The following is a 15,877-nucleotide window of genomic DNA, read 5'->3' as shown; positions in this document are numbered from 1 at the left end:
ACGTTGTTGGAGAGCGAAATAACAAGAGGAAGAGACATAAAGTGAGTAAAAAACGTCCTAAATGCATTTAGAATTTATTTAGAACTACAAATTAAATTTATTTTAGCAATTATTGTTTTTTTAATGTCACAATTCCAACCCTGCTCCTTTACCCGGGCTTGGACCGGCAAAAGTGACCCGAAATAGGCACTCTGGTGGAGTTACTTTGTGTGTGTGTTTATAAGTAGTTTTAAACCTTGTGATCCACAAAACAGCATAAGAGTAAAAGAGTAAAAGAAGAACTGACTGCGTTACAGCACCCGCTGCTTGTTGAGAGTAAAAGCGATATGCGCTTTCACGTCTTTTTTTAGTGACTTTTTTTTAGAAAAAAAAGTCGCTAGGGGGTCTGAAAACTCGCTAAATATAGCGACAAAGTCGCTAAGTTGGCAACACTGGCTTCACTGCCCTCTATGCTTTATTAACCGTCCAAATCTCTAGAATAAAAATCTCTAAAATTGGACTTCTACACTAACCACAGTTTTGAGCCGTGATGAACACCATGTTCAAGCAAGTGCACATGGCAGCAGGACAACCGAGGTCACAGATCTATGATTGATTTTGTAACCTTATCAGCAGAACTGGAGTCACATGTTGTAGACGCTTTGGTAAAGACAGGAGCAGGGCTGGAGGACAAGGTCAAGGGTGGATGCTGCACAAATGTGTCTGGTAGAAGTCCTAGTGTGTGAGATCTTTAATTCCCATCTCAGACAGCAGAAACAGGGAGCATGGGTGCTGGTTCCAACATTTGCAAACATTTTTAATGTCATCAGGACGCTACAGCACAGACACAGCTGTCAGGGAAACAAAAGAACATCATATCAAGAAGGCCTTGAGTAAATGTTGTTATCAAAGCTGGACATTTATCGAAGCTGGGAAGGCACCAGGAGAGAAGGACAACTGCTGCCTAACCGAAAACCCTCAGTGATCCCTTATTTGTTAACAGTAATGCATTTTCTCTAAACACAGAGTCTCTGTGGCATTTAAACCCCAAAACACGCTGTGCCCAAATTGGTCCACCCTGAGGATCGGGTCCCCCAACACAAAAAGAGTAATAAAGTGCACGCTGTTAAGTCACAGGAGGATTGCCATGATTTATACATCGGGGAACCCAAACAACCTTTGACTAAGCCGATGGCACAACATAGAAGAGCTAACTCGTCAGGTCAGGACTCTGCAGTCTGTTTACACCTACAGGCCAGTGGACACTCTTTCAGTAATGGGGATGTGCACATCCTGGACAAGGAGGAACGCTGGTTTGAGCGAGAAGTCAAGGAGAAAATTGACATCAAAGGGGAAAGACCATCTCTGAATCGAGGAGGTGAATGGTGCTCACGGCCATGATCATTTGCATATTAATGATCATGAAACTGACCTCACAGCCCATTGTTAGTCAGCTGTGCTGGTTTCAGTCATTATGCAAATGTACTGTTTATACGGTTGGGGAAACCTGCAGTCAGCTGAGACTGAAGAAATGTTTCTCCCCCTGAAAAGCCACATCCAGATGAACAGAATCAACTTTTAGGACAAAAGTTATAGTTCAATAAAATTGTCAAGGGACAGAATGGATGGAGTTTTTTCATCTATATCTCAACATCTTGTTTACATCCACATGTGCACATTTTTCCTAAAAAAGATTCAATAAGAGTTTCAAAACAGCACCAAAATGAAGAGTATGTACGAGGGAGGCTTGCACCTTTATTACCGCTCACTGTATTTCCCCTCACAGAGGTCACTTTTTCTCTGCTTTTTTAAAATGTTACAACTCCAAAACTCACACGCTTTTAAATCGAACCCACTTTCAAGTGTACGGTGGCATCATCCAGGTAGAAATAAAAATTAAGCCTTCTAAATTTTTACACAGTGCCATAATGGAGCAACAGTTCTCCCAGCCTTAAAGACGAGCTGAAGCACTTAGTGTTTAGTGGCAGAGCAAGGACATCACTCTGTGGGAGCAGGTGTGTTTTAGGACTCAATAACATCGTGAAGATGAAACCCTGCAAAGCAGAAGGGTTTGAAGTGGAAGTGAGTAATAGGGAGAGCGAGCTCTCTGCACATCCCCTCTCAATTATATCAAGTGACCAAAGTATCTCCTTGTAAACTACAACATTTTCTGCCCTAGCCTTCCTTTGTGCTGGGTTATTTCTCCCTAAAGGAGATTAAATTTCGACTGAGGTTGAAAGAAACCTAGTTTACAGAGAAGGAAAATAGCGTGAAGGAAATTTCATCAACACTTAATTTAGGAGAGGAATGAAACATGGCAACAATAAAAAAAAAAAAAAGCAATGCCTGTTTTTCCTTCGTTACAAAATTCTTTCAAATTAAAAGCTTCTTAGCAATGTTGTTTCCTGTCAAGTTGATGTACAAGTTTGCTTTTCTTAAGTGTGTATATTTTTTCCAAAGAGGAAATAGGAGCTTTTATTATATATCATACCTCCGTGAGGAGATCGTTATCTACACTGTGAATTAAAACACTGTTTTACATTCATATTTGGTTTGACTGGATTTTTCTAGTCTAAATTATTCATGATGTTGAAGCAACGCATAGAGATCCCGGCGTTGTACCACACGGTTTATTTATATACAGCAAATCAGCCGTGGCGTTGTGCTGCACATGAATAATATATATGCATAGGGTTTTTGATGAGTGCTACTGTCAGCTGTAGGCACGTTCAGGCTCACCAACCTCCTGCTTAATAGCCAGAATGTCTCATTAATTCTCGGTACAAATAAAGTGAGATCTCCAGATGCTGCTGCTTTTCATTGGAAATCACACATTTGGGGAATAAACCATGTAACATTCCTTTTTTGCTAATACGTGCCAGTTCTGCTTAACATTTCTCACATTTTACACTTGCGTACAGCATGTCCTGTTAAACCCTCCATGTTCAGTAAATGTACATTTTCTCTTTATGAGCATTTGAGGCTTCCTGTGAATACAAGTGAGCCAGATCTGAGTGTGAGAAGCAGCGTCTCTTCTCGTCGTTGCCTTTTTGTAGCTTTGATGTTGCACATAAGGCCACTTGACATTCTCCCTCCTTCTTTCTGAAGTGCTCACTCTGAAGCCCAGAACAGAACAGAAGACAGCTGACTGCTTTGTTAGATGATGCATATCTCATTAGCCTTTATTGCAGCCTGCCAGGCACAACTTCATCTACCAATTCATTTACCTACAGTCACATACAATTCTAAGGTTTTATGACTAAAAAAAAGAAGTCATTTGGTCCCTCGCAGGTCTTTAAATTAGGTGAGTAGAACCTCAGATGAACAGTATGAGGTGACACGCTGCAGTGTGCTGTTAGGTTGAAAGAAGCAGTGTGTGAAAAACTAAGTTCATCCTATAATTCAGGCATTTGTAGCACCACATTTGGCTGCATTAACTTTAATCTTCTCTGTTTGACTTTATGAGTCTCTCACACTGTTCTGCAGGACATTTGGTCTGTGCCTCTTCTTTACAGCGATGCTTCGGTTCGTTGAGATTTGCAGGCATTTATTTATGCACTGTTCTCTTGAGATTCGCCACAGCATTTTCAAATTGGTTGTAGTCTGCACTTTGACTAAACCTTCACAACATCCTGATTCTTTTCTTTTTCAGCTGTTTTGCTGCAGATTTGCTGCTGTGCTTAGAATCATTGTCCTGCTGCATGGCTTAGTTTCAGCCAGGCTTTAGCTATCAGACAGCTGGCCTCACATTTGACTCTGGAATACTTTGGTATAGAGAGTTTTTTCCAAACTTTGGTGGACAAATCAAAGTGGAGATGTTTGCACAGTGCAGACATTAGTCCAGAAGTCTTGTGGTTTGTTTGCAGTTTCTCTAAGTGTTGCACGGTCTGACACTGGGGTAAGCTGGGATGTTCACTCCCAGGAAGACCACCTTGAATGTTTTCAACTTCTGAACAATCTTCATCACTGTAGAATGATGAACTTCAGATTGTTTAAAAATAACCCGTCAATCCGGTTATTAACCCATGATAATGCCCCGAATCTTTTGAGTTATCATATTTATCCCCAGCACATTCAGACCCATAACAGAGACACACACTACTCTGGTGTCAGTCAACAGCTGCAGGGTATCTCCTCTGGCACTATTTGCACAGGCAGGTTTAAACCATAGAGCAAATAAAATGAAAAATAAGAGCACCAAGACCGTTCTCGGCCAACTGTCACGGGTATGCAGCGACAGACCTTGTGTTTCTTTTTAGCGGTACCCAAGTGCAGACACTCGAGGCAGGGATAAGGTTTAACAAAAAACACACCGTTTACTGAAGGTGAAACACGAAAGTGCAAAATAAGATAAACCAAAATCAACAGCTAAACTAAACTTGGAAAAAACTAAACTCGGACCTGACAATGAACAAAGGAAAACAGAGGGAAGTGGAAACACAGCTGATACAAATAAATGTGGAGGAAGCAAAACTACAGGGGGATCACACTCCTCAGCCTCCAGGGTGCTGGAAAGGAGAGTTCGTCTGCTAGTCGAACCTCGGATACAGGAGGAACAATGCGGTTTTCGTCCTGGTCGCGGAACACTGGACCAGCTCTTTATCCTCTCGAGGATACTTGAGGGTGCATGGGAGTTTGCCCAACCAGTCTACATGTGTTTTGTGGACTTGGAGAAGGCATTCGACCGTGTCCCTCGGGGTGTCCTGTGGGAGGTGTTGCGGGAGTATGGGGTGTCTGGCCCATTGCTACGGGCCATTCGATCCCTATACAACCGTTGCAAGAGCTTGGTTCGCATTGCCGGCAATAAGTCGGACTCGTTCCCGGTGGGTGATGGGCTCCGCCAGGGCTGCCCTTTGTCACCGGTTCTGTTCATAATTTTTATGGACAGGATTTCTAGGCGCAGCCAAGTGGCGGAGGGCTTTCGCTTTGGTGGCCTCAGAATCTCATCTCTGCTTTTCGCGGATGATGTGGTTCTGTTGGCTTCATCGGGTGAGGGCCTCCAGCTCGCACTGGAACGGTTCGCAGCCGAGTGTGAAGCAGCGGGAATGAGGATCAGCACCTCCATATCTGAGGCCATGGTTCTCAGCCGGAAAAGGGTGGAGTGCCCACTCCGGGTCGGGGATGAGTTCCTGCCCCAAGTGGAGGAGTTCAAGTATCTCGGGGTCTTGTTCGCGAGTGATGGGAGAAGGGAGCGGGAGATCGACAGACGGATTGTGGCTGCGGCTGCAGTGATGCGGACGCTGCACCGGTCCGTCGTGGTGAAGAGAGAGCTGAGTGTAAAAGCGAAGCTCTCAGTTTACCGGTCGATCTACGTCCCTACCCTCACCTATGGCCACGAGCTGTGGGTAGTGACCAAAAGAACAAGATCGCGGATACAAGCGGCAGAAATGAGCTTCCTCCGAAGGGTGGCTGGCCTCTCCCTTAGAGATAGGGTGAGAAGTTCGGCCATCCAGGAGGGGCTCAGAGTAGAGCCGCTGCTGCTCCACATCAAAAGGAGACAGCTGAGGTGGTTTGGGCATCTGACAAGGATGCCTCCTGGGCGCCTCCTGGGTGAGGTGTTCCGGGCATGTCCCACCGGGAGGAGGCCCCGCGGAAGACCCAGGACACGCTGGAGAGATTATATCTCTCGGGTGGCCTGGGAACGCCTTGGTGTTCCCCCGGATAAGCTGGAGGAGCTGGCTGGGGAGAGGGAGGTCTGGGCCTCTCTGCTTAGGCTGCTGCCCCCTCGACCCGGCCTCGGATAAAGCGGATGAAGATGGATGGATGGAAGCAAAACTAAACACACTGAACATGGACCACAAGACTATCAAAATAAAACATGAAATGCTGAGAAGAAGACTAACACGAGCTTGACACAAGAGGAAAGGCAGATGAGAGAGGGAGCGAGGGAACACAAAAGACCACACATGAAAGCACAACACAACAACGACGCGACACAGAAGACATAATTAGACTTGACATGAAAACTAAGGACTAAACTCAGTTTACAAAGAAATCAGAAAAACAACACAAACTAAAAATGCTGGGATGAATGACCCAGAACAATGACACCACTATTGTTTCTAGTGTGGAGATGTTTGTGCGCCAGTTTGCTATCAGAGTTGAGCTGTGCTTAATTTGCCAAAATTATCCCAAAATACAAACACGTTTACATGTGCTGTGTTCGAAATGTGCATGACATCTTGCTGAAATACAAATCCAGGACTGACTGATTGATTCAAATTAATTTGTTTCCCTTTGATTGTGAACACAGGACACCTGCACATTTAGAAAGATTCATTTCCCCCCTAAAAAATACACAAAGGTAACCTGACGTCAGACAGAACTGTGAATATATTATGCTCTGATTGTCGAGTGTGAACCAGGAAATCATAAGAAAGGACAGTAGAGAAAATGGGATTGTATTAAATGTAAAAGACTAAAATAATTATTTGAAAGATGCACAGAATGACTGAGAATCACTGCTTTATATTCCAGTATATGCTGAATGTCCTCTCACCACTACTGTTCTCCCTCTACACTAACGACTGCACCTCCAAGAACTCGGCTGTTAAACTCCTAAAGTTTGCAGATGACACCACCGTCATTGGCCTCATTCAGGATGGTGATGAGTCTGCATACCGGCAGGAAGTTGAGCGGCTAGTACTCTGGTGCAGTCAGCACAATCTGGAGCTGAACACTCTTAAAACTGTAGAGATGACAGTGGACTTCAGGAGACAGCCCTCAACTCTGCTCCCCCTCACCATATCAGACAGCCCTGTGTCGACTGTGAAGACCTTCAAGTTCCTGGGTACCACCATCTTCCAGGACCTGACATGGGAGACCAACATCAACTCCATCCTCAAAAAGACCCAGCAGAAGATGTACTTCCTGAGACAACTGAGGAAGTACAGTCTTCCACAGGAGCTGCTGATCCAGTTCTACACTGCGGTCCTGTGCTCCTCCATCACAGTCTGGTATGGTGCAGCCACTAAACAGGACAGGAGCAGACTGCAGCGGACTGTACGGGCAGCAGAAAGGATCATTGGCAGCCGGCAGGGAAAATCATCACAGATCCCTCACACCCTGGACACAGACTTTTTGATCTGCTGCCCTCTGGCAGACGATACAGAAGCCTGCAGACCAGGACCACCCGACACAGGAACAGTTTCTTTCCCCTCGCCATCTCCCTTCTTAACAGTTGACCTGTCACACTGCTCCCACTGCCAGACTGCAACTGCACCTTATGTAAATTCTGTAGTATTCATTCCACCTCATTTCATTTCTGTATTTTATGTATATAAGTTTAGATTAGTTATTTATGTCACGGTTCTGGGTCAGTTTCTACCCAGTATTTTGAGTTTATTATGTTTTGGTTTAATTTTCCATCAGGGATTGTTTTCTTGTTCTCTTGTTGTGTTGATGATGACGATTATGATGTTTATTATTAGAGTTTCATGTTTCTGTTTATTTGTGTTTAGGATTTGTTCTTCGGTTGTGTCTGCTTTGTATATGTCTAGCTCCATGTGTCATTTTCTGTCTGTCTCTCAATGTCGAGTCTGCGTCTTAGTGTGATGGTTTCTTGTTCCTGTTTTATTGTGAAGGTCTGCGTCTCATGTGAGTGTGTTCAGTTTTACCTCTCGTCTCGTTAATGACTCCCACCTGTGTGTAATCTCCCTGTGATTTTCTGAGTGTATTTAAGTCGTGTCTTCTGTGTTTGTAGTTGCTGGTCCGTCTGTGTTTCCACCCTGCTTCATCTGTGTGTTTCCCTGCAGTCTACCGTCATCTGTTTCCGCCCGCTCTCATTCATGTCCAGGTTCGTGTTCTGTAGTCAGTTTGTTTTTTGTTTTCAGGTTTTATGTCAGATGGAGTCGAATTTAAAATCCTGTCTCTAAAGTGTTTCTGTAGCCCAGGTGCCAAACTTCTGCGTGAGTGACTAAACGCTGCCCTAAAGATGGCACTGAATAATCCGTGTACATGTTTAAGATAGCTAACATATTTACACAGCACTATATTTGTTTCATCTAAACACTTCATTTTATGTGTCCATTCAATCCTCCAGAAATGGAGAGGCAAAGTGGGCAGAAATGCGGCCCTCAAATGCGTCCTTCATTTCCCTGAATTTTAAGGACGTGGCGGTGTAGACTTCGTGGCCCAACATATCCCAGAATGCATAGCGCGGCGGTGGGTGTGGATAATTTTGCCGAAAAAAAAACGGCGGATGAGGGGCGCCCGAAGAGTAAACTTTAAGTAAGTACTGAATATTATGTCACTTATTTATGTGCAAATGTTTAATAACGAAGAACATTAAAACATTACTGTTGGCCACATGTCGGCAAAGTTATGTGACATTAGTGACGTTTGTACTAACTTGGTTTTAAAGCCTTTACTTTAAAATATTCGCCGTTCAATAGCTGAGCTTAATCTCACAGAGAATGATCAAAGCTCATGTAGAAACAAACAAACAAATGAACAAAAGATTTTCTCCTTCATTTCTGTCAAACAAAGCTGTATGAAACGTTTCCAGCTGTTAGTATCATGGTTGCTAGGCAACCTGGGCAGCGGAGGCTAGACCGTCCCATTTCACAAGCCTCGCACTTCCGGCCTTAGCGGTCTTTAAGTACGCGGCCCTTGAGGACCGTTAAGGCTGCGTACTTTAAGGCTGCAGACCCTGAATTGGGATACAGCTTCAAGGTGAACGAGGTGACGTCAGTTCCTCAATGAGGTGGGAGGAGCCAAAGATTAATACCTGAGAGGCGGACTCAACAAGCAGCTAAAACTCGGGGTCATCACATACGAGCTTAACTTCTTATCTACCTGGACTGCCGACACCGTCAAAGCTTAATTTTTCAGAGATGGTAAGTGATCTCAGCAGACAAAATACAACAAAATGATGGGCATATAATGTTATGTGGATATATTACAGTAAGGTCTCTTTTGGGGTCCTCGGTGAATTTTTGCTGCAGGGCTCCAGTGTTGCTTTATTTACAGCTGTTCACTGAAAAGTGAGAGAAAAATTCATTTCCATACAAACAGATTTGTTTTGTTTGTTTGTTTGTTTGTTCTTCGGGGGACTTACAAATTAAATGAATCACCATGTAAATTGCTTAATTTGTTATTTTTGAATTAGTTGATGAAGCATATCCCGTAAAACAGACAAAAAGGTGCATTTTAACAAAAAACAAAGCATTTATTTAGCTATTAATGTATACATTCATTGGTTAGTTACATTGTAATTTTGGTGAAACAACTATGTGAGGTTCAGAGAAACATCAGAAATCAGTGTTTAACTTTGAGCGCCTGGATTAATACAAGAATAGAGGAAAGTGGGGATTTTAACAGCTATGTACATATTTATGTGTTTGTTTTTTGTTATTATTGAAATTTTAAGAATGAGTTTTGTATAACTTCCACCTTCAGGCACACTTAGGAACTACATACTCAAACTTTGTAGTACTTTAAAAACAGATTATTTTATTGTTTTATTCATACATTAATTCAGTTTCCTTGTAATGTTGGAAAAGACCCAAACGCAACTATTTGTGGCGTAAAGATACAGCAGTCATACTAACCAAAACCCTATTACAGAGTCATTATAATATGAACATGAGAGTTTACATCTGGGTTAGGGTAATTAATTGAAACCATTGAGTAATTCCAGTAAACGCGAGTGATTGGTTTGAGTGAAATCCCGATGAAACGTTGGATAAAAGAGGTGAAAAGAAAGCCTGACACATTTCAATGTTATGCAAATAAAGACGGGCCTCGTCCTTCAGCTCCACTGGCTCAGTGGTGCAGAAAAGCCAGGTTTTCACAGACTCGACGATTTCTTTCAAAGCAGCACATCCACTGACTATTTTCTTCAGCATGACCTGCACTGAAAGCCATGCTGACTCCCAGAACACCGCTTTCATCACAGAACATGTGAGGTTTCAAGGTTTTTAGCATCGAAATGTGCTGCCAGGAGGCCATGAGAGAAGTTTGTTGGGTGATATTAATTACTTGAGAGTGCTTAGACCTCAATTAACCCTACATACAGTCTGAGAAGAGACAGACAGCGCAGATCAGTGCGTGCAGAGCTGCATCGTGTGATATATTCGAACCTTGTAAATATCTAATGTAGATATGACGCCATTGACTTCGAAAACATGCTGAATTAAACATTAGGTCTGTACCATTTAAATAGTTTTCTTTAACAAAAAAAAAGCAACATTTTTAGAAATTTAATAAAAAGAAAAGGAAAAGAAACTTTTTCTAACAAGGACATGCAAGTTGAAAGTTTGTGATTTCTATTTGTTAGACCAGGGCCGGATCAACTCAAAACAAGGCCCTAGGCAAAAATGAGCTTATGGTCCCCCCATTATGTTTACAGTTCAAAATCGGCTTGCTTGTAAGTAGTTGGTTGTTCATCCCAAATGTATTTAACAATCTACAAAACAATATCACAGAAATCACCCTTCCTTATGCAGCACATGGAGATAACAATGGATTTATTAACCCTTTGAAGCAGGTCGGAGCGGGCACGCTCCGTTTTGCATAACTATTTTTAAATCCCTGTAGAACTGGAACCGCGTAAGCTAGCGCAATAATTTTTTTTGCATATGAAACCGGAGGAATTGTACTTACATCTTATGCCATCAGCTTGTCCTAGGTCACGGTTTCCTTCCACATATAGCTTTGCAAATATTGCATAAAAAGTGCTTGCAGGAGTATCTCAAAAATAAAACTATGAAGACACTCAAAATAAATTTCCTGTTGTTGTAAACTATTTTTTGCAACTTTTTTGTATTTAAAGTTTTGAGGAATAAACCTCTTAAATTTCTCTAAGTAGAAATATATGTAAAAAACAAAAAAACAAAAACGATTTTCAATTTTTTTGTAGTTTATTGCACTTTTTCGCAATTTATGTAGTTACTATGGACTTAATACATACATATTATTAAAATATGGGCTATAACAGTTGTATTGATGTATAGCAACTTGAAATGCTCCCAAAAATGGCTCGACAGCATGTAAAAATAGTTCTATGGTAGGTCTTAAAGGGTTAAACACGTGGTCATTTGTTAAAATTAGCCCACTTTTGAATGAAGCAGAAAGGTTTCGGGAAAGTTTAAAAAAAATGGTAGTGAGACCTGCTGTGATGTATGGTTTGGCATCAAAAAAATAATAGGTGGTCATGTAGTGCAGGAGTATGTCTGTGAAGGTTCTCAGTCATCCAGGTCATCGTAAACTAAGGAGCTTGGAAAGAAAAGCATCTGGACTTCTTCAGGTTTCCTTGAAGGCGTTTCAGACCAGCCACACACTCGGACAAAAACGTGTTTATCCCAAAGACAAGACTCCTAAACACAAACTTAACAACATAGTGTTTGCTGTACAGTGTAGCGAGGAATGCTCAGACCTCTACATTGGAGAGACCAAACAGCAATTTCATAAACGCATGGCACAACATGGAAGAGCCACCTCGACGGGACAAGGCTTGGCTGTCCACAAAGGTCACTCTTTCGAGGAAGCCAATGTTCACATTTTGGACAGAGAAGACAGATGGTTTGAAAGAGGAGTGAAAGAAGTCATCTATGTCTGCTGTGAATGACCATCTTTGAACAGAGGCGGTGGCTTACAACACCAACGGTCTGGCATCAATAATCCAGTTTTGGGATCCTTCCCAGACGCTTTAACGCCCACTCACATCCTGGGCCATTTGACCTCAGTAAATTACATGATAGGGAGGGGCCAGGTCACCATGATTGTGACCTACACGAGTTTTCACACCTTGGCTCGTGTGATTAGGCAAGAGGAACAATAGGGGGTCCATGACCCTCTTGGAGGCTCAAAATCTGAGACTCTCAACCAATTGCTCTTAGAACTGAAGAAGCTTCTCGGGTGAGAGGTGAAACTTGACAAAGTCCAGTCGCTTTTCTTTCCAAGCTCATTAGACTAGTGCAGGAGTATTTACTATCTTTATTTTCACTAGATGCAGACATATTCAGCAAAATACTTCTTCAAATAATTAAAAAAAATACTCATTAAAATTTACCAGCTGCTCTTTTTACCCTTGTTCTAACATCGGTGTCTGTGTGTCATAACAGTGTGGCAGGTCTTTTCACTTGGAGGATGACAGCCGCTGCAGGAAGCGAAAAAGAGTCTGCTGTGTTCAACCTGGATGCGCCCTTATCAAGGTAACGCTTGAGCTTACTGATCAGTAAAAGATCTGAGCATCTTTTCCAGCTGTGAAAATACCTAAATAAAAAAAAGTGCAAAAAATTAATATTATTAATATTATTTACTTCCAACAGATGCAGATAATATGTGACAAGGCTTGCACGACAAAACACTCTTTATTTGATTATTATTCTTTTTAAAATTCCTTTTTATTCAACACTTGTTGTCACTTTAACCTTATTCACCCTTAATTCTAACATGGACCTGTTTGTGCTGTTGCAGTGTGGCAAGGCTTTTTACTTGGAGGACAATACCCGCTGCAGGAAGAGGAAAAGAGTATCCTCTTGTCAGGAAACCACTAGAGCTGGCTGCAAGGTAATAGCTGCTCTTACTGACTGAGACAGATAAATCTGGAAAAATAAACACCCATGTGGTCTTAGAATAGAAACAAATAAAACAAAGTCATTAAATTTGACACAATCTGCTCTTCGCTTCTTCCAGGTCCAGGATTTCATCCCAGAGACCAAAGCTTCCAGTTGTCCTGACCTCCATCAGGTCATCACTGTAACACAACTGAGCACTGCTGCTTTGACACCTGCGCGGGCCCAAGGATTCGCTGAGCCATCGACTACTTCTCCTGTTCAGGATCTATTTCCCACTCCTCAGGCCTCTCCCGCTGAGCTGAGCCCCGGTGGTGTCCTGGAGCAGAGAGAGACACCTCTGTTGATCCATGGATACACCGTAGAAGAATATCAGAAGATCTACCACTCTGTAGTAGATGATATGCTCAAGTAAGTTGATCTTTATTAAAATTAGGGATGCACCGATACCGATACTGGTATCGGGTATCGGGGCCGATACTGTAAAATGTGTGTGTACTCATACTCGTAAAAGTTAAGCGATACCATGAACCGATACTAACTTATTTCATTAATCAGAGGGTGGCTTGTCATTTCTGTTGTAGTTTTTTAGATTGGCCACTAGGGGGACATCCCGCGCTAAACAGGCACAGGGTTAGACGAGTCAGACTGGCGGCTCCAGATAAAAAAGAGAAACTGGAGGCTGCTGTAGCTAGGCTAAACAAAATGTCAGCAGTGTGGAACAGCCAACTTTAACTCAGGTTTTGGAAAAGCGATGAAAAATGTCAAGAGAAAATCCACGGGCAGTTAAAATAACAGAGGCTCTGACTCATTTTATCGCTCTGGATGACCAGCCAATGCCGGTCATGGAAAACATAGGATTGCACCGTCTTCTCAGCATACTCGAGCTGCGATATGAAATTCCCAACCGCCCACACATCAGGGAGATAATGGCGCCAAAACTTTCTGAAGAGGTAAAGACAAGCAGTGTGTGCGCGATGTCAGTCCTTGGTTTAACGGCACAGTGGACTGATGATCCACGGGCAGATGAGGAGTTCGTTTGTCAATGCCAAATACTTTCGTTATTTTGTTTGTTTGTTTACAATATGGACACTCTGCAACAATTTAAAAGTTTATTTTATTCTCAAACCTAATTTGTATTTATTTTATTCCAAACAGAAGTGTTTATTTATTATTCCGAAAACTCGAGACAATAGTTCAGTGGTATTTTGTTAAATTACAATGTGGAGACTCTGCAATAATTTAACAGAAGTGCTTATTTTTCACTTGAAATTTTTTTGTGGTCATTTTTATTAAGATATTATTTATTAATGGCAGAGAATAAATAAAACCTGTCTTCCAATTCATTGCATTTGTGTGTGTGTGTGTGTGTGTGTGTGTGTGGTAGAAGTATCGGTTTTTGTACTCTGTATTGGCAAGTACTCAGATCCAAGTATCGGTATCGTATCGGTTTGAAAAAATTGGTATCGTTGCATCCCTAATTAAAATAATTAAAAATCTGTCTCATAGATACTTTACCCAATTTAAATAGAAAATAAGAATAATGGGAAATTCCTCTTTATTTTTTGTGAAAAATTAACTAAGACAAATTCTCTCATATTTTTTTTAAATCTGAAACAATAAATTTGTGTGTGTTCCTGTCTTACAGATATAAAAATGGGCGGCCCCGGCCGTATACTGTTCAGCTTGGCCGTATCATAAAACAGCGCCTCTGGGAGAAACTTAACTGTCCACAAATTAGTTTACAAGAGGGTGATAGTGGACTACTGATGGTCAGTGAATTACATGAAGACAAAGTTTATCCTCCTCTTATAGAAGTGGACATCTCACATGAACCGGATCCCCGGGAGCCTTCTCGGGGGAAAAAACAAAACACTGCTAAATACAAACATGTAGCAAAAAAATCAAACTGTAAATATTGATCAAAAGACTCAAAAAGACTGAACTCAGCTGTAAATATTAAACAGACACAGGCTTGACCTTGATGCAAGAAAAAACTGGCACAAAACTGAACTGCGACCTCAGACATCGACTTACATCTCAGTCTCCACCTACAGCAGCAAACTCCACATTCTGCCTCATGCGTCATAAGTGAACCCAGCCTTCCATCAACATCTTTCAGGAGCCAACCACAGCCTCATTTTTTGCCACTTCCATCCAGCAGCCTCCGAAGCCTGACCCGAAACCCGCGGCTTCTCCCAGTGCACAATTTCCACCTTTGTCTGCAGCCGCAGTTGATTACAGCAGCTTTATGCCACCAGCTCAGACTCAAGCCTTAAATGGCAGCATCCAGCGTGAACCCTGATTCTTGCAGTCTTTTCCAGCACTCCTCAGTCTCCGCCAGCAGCTGCTGCCTGAAGGCTAAAACATCCTCTGCCTGAAGATTCAGATAGTCTGTCGCAGCATCACAAACTGTTTCAAAAGTGTCTGCAGCATCTATACATTGTGCAATTTCACCTGTAGCCTTTAGAAGGATTTTTTAAAAAAAAATGATGTTCCCTCTCCCTCAATGTAAAGGCTCTGAAAGCAAACAACACCCTCCTCTGACCGTCAGCCTGCATCCCACATCCATTGAGTGTGAGATAACTTTTAAATGACGACAGCGTGTTTAAGGTTTTACCTCGACATGATGAATATGTAATGTGCTTTCACTTTTTTTCTGATATGATTGGATGTTTTTAACCAAACATCAAGCTGCTGCCAGGGCTCCCCACATCACTGAGCAGACTTGAAGTCTTGGGACCAGAATTGCAGCTCGAGGAAGTGGACTACCCGCTGTGTAGCCCAGCAGACATATGTACAGTCTCTGGGGGAAAATCACTGCTCTGGGAAGCACTTACTCTGCAACCTGGAGTGATAATCAGCATAATCATCTCCACTTTCTTGAGATGTTTTTTTTTTTTATGTGGAAAATGTATTTTGCAAATAAAACAATGCGTGTGCGTTTCTTTCTCGTGCATCAGGTTCAAATAATGTTTGCATAAGACTGCACACTATGTACACTTAAACTGACATGGACGTGCATATTTTTTTCCAACTAAAGTCAGAAATTGATTTGATTTTCTTATATTATATTGAAAATATGTTAAGTTCTTGTGTTGTAGGTATTATTAGTCAGGATTTAGTCGAGTTTTATTCTAGTTTTTGTTTCATCTCTGTCTCCTGATTTATGAGTCTTTTTCTTGTCCTCATTGTTTTACTTTTAGTTACGCCCGTGCTCTCATCTCCCTTATCGGTTCTCGTGTGTCTCCCCATGTGTTTTATGTCTGTCGCTGTGTCCCAATTCAGGGTCTGCACGCTTGAAGTACGCATTTTAAGTGTGATTACGTCACCACCACGCGACGACGGCTGTCCCAATTCGAAGTGTACTTCAAATGCAT

The 15,877-nt window shown here is 42.1% G+C and overlaps 2 long non-coding RNA genes across 2 annotated transcripts in view; one reads left to right on the top strand and one right to left on the bottom strand.

The window, feature by feature from the left end:
- Nucleotides 1-15,877, bottom strand: part of LOC146516196 (uncharacterized) — a 390,625-nt gene that overhangs the window by 211,785 nt on the left and 162,963 nt on the right. The gene's annotated exons all lie outside the window — the stretch shown is intronic.
- LOC146516199 (uncharacterized) lies at nt 8,049-15,439 on the top strand. The gene is made up of 4 exons (XR_014874757.1): nt 8,049-8,816; nt 12,045-12,134; nt 12,400-12,908; nt 14,146-15,439. It is a non-coding gene; the product is annotated as an uncharacterized LOC146516199 (long non-coding RNA).

This window comes from Neolamprologus multifasciatus, chromosome 6 (assembly GCF_963576455.1).
Source record: "Neolamprologus multifasciatus chromosome 6, fNeoMul1.2, whole genome shotgun sequence".
In the NCBI taxonomy this organism is placed as follows: domain Eukaryota; kingdom Metazoa; phylum Chordata; class Actinopteri; order Cichliformes; family Cichlidae; genus Neolamprologus; species Neolamprologus multifasciatus.
This window is presented reverse-complemented; position numbering and strand designations above follow the sequence as displayed.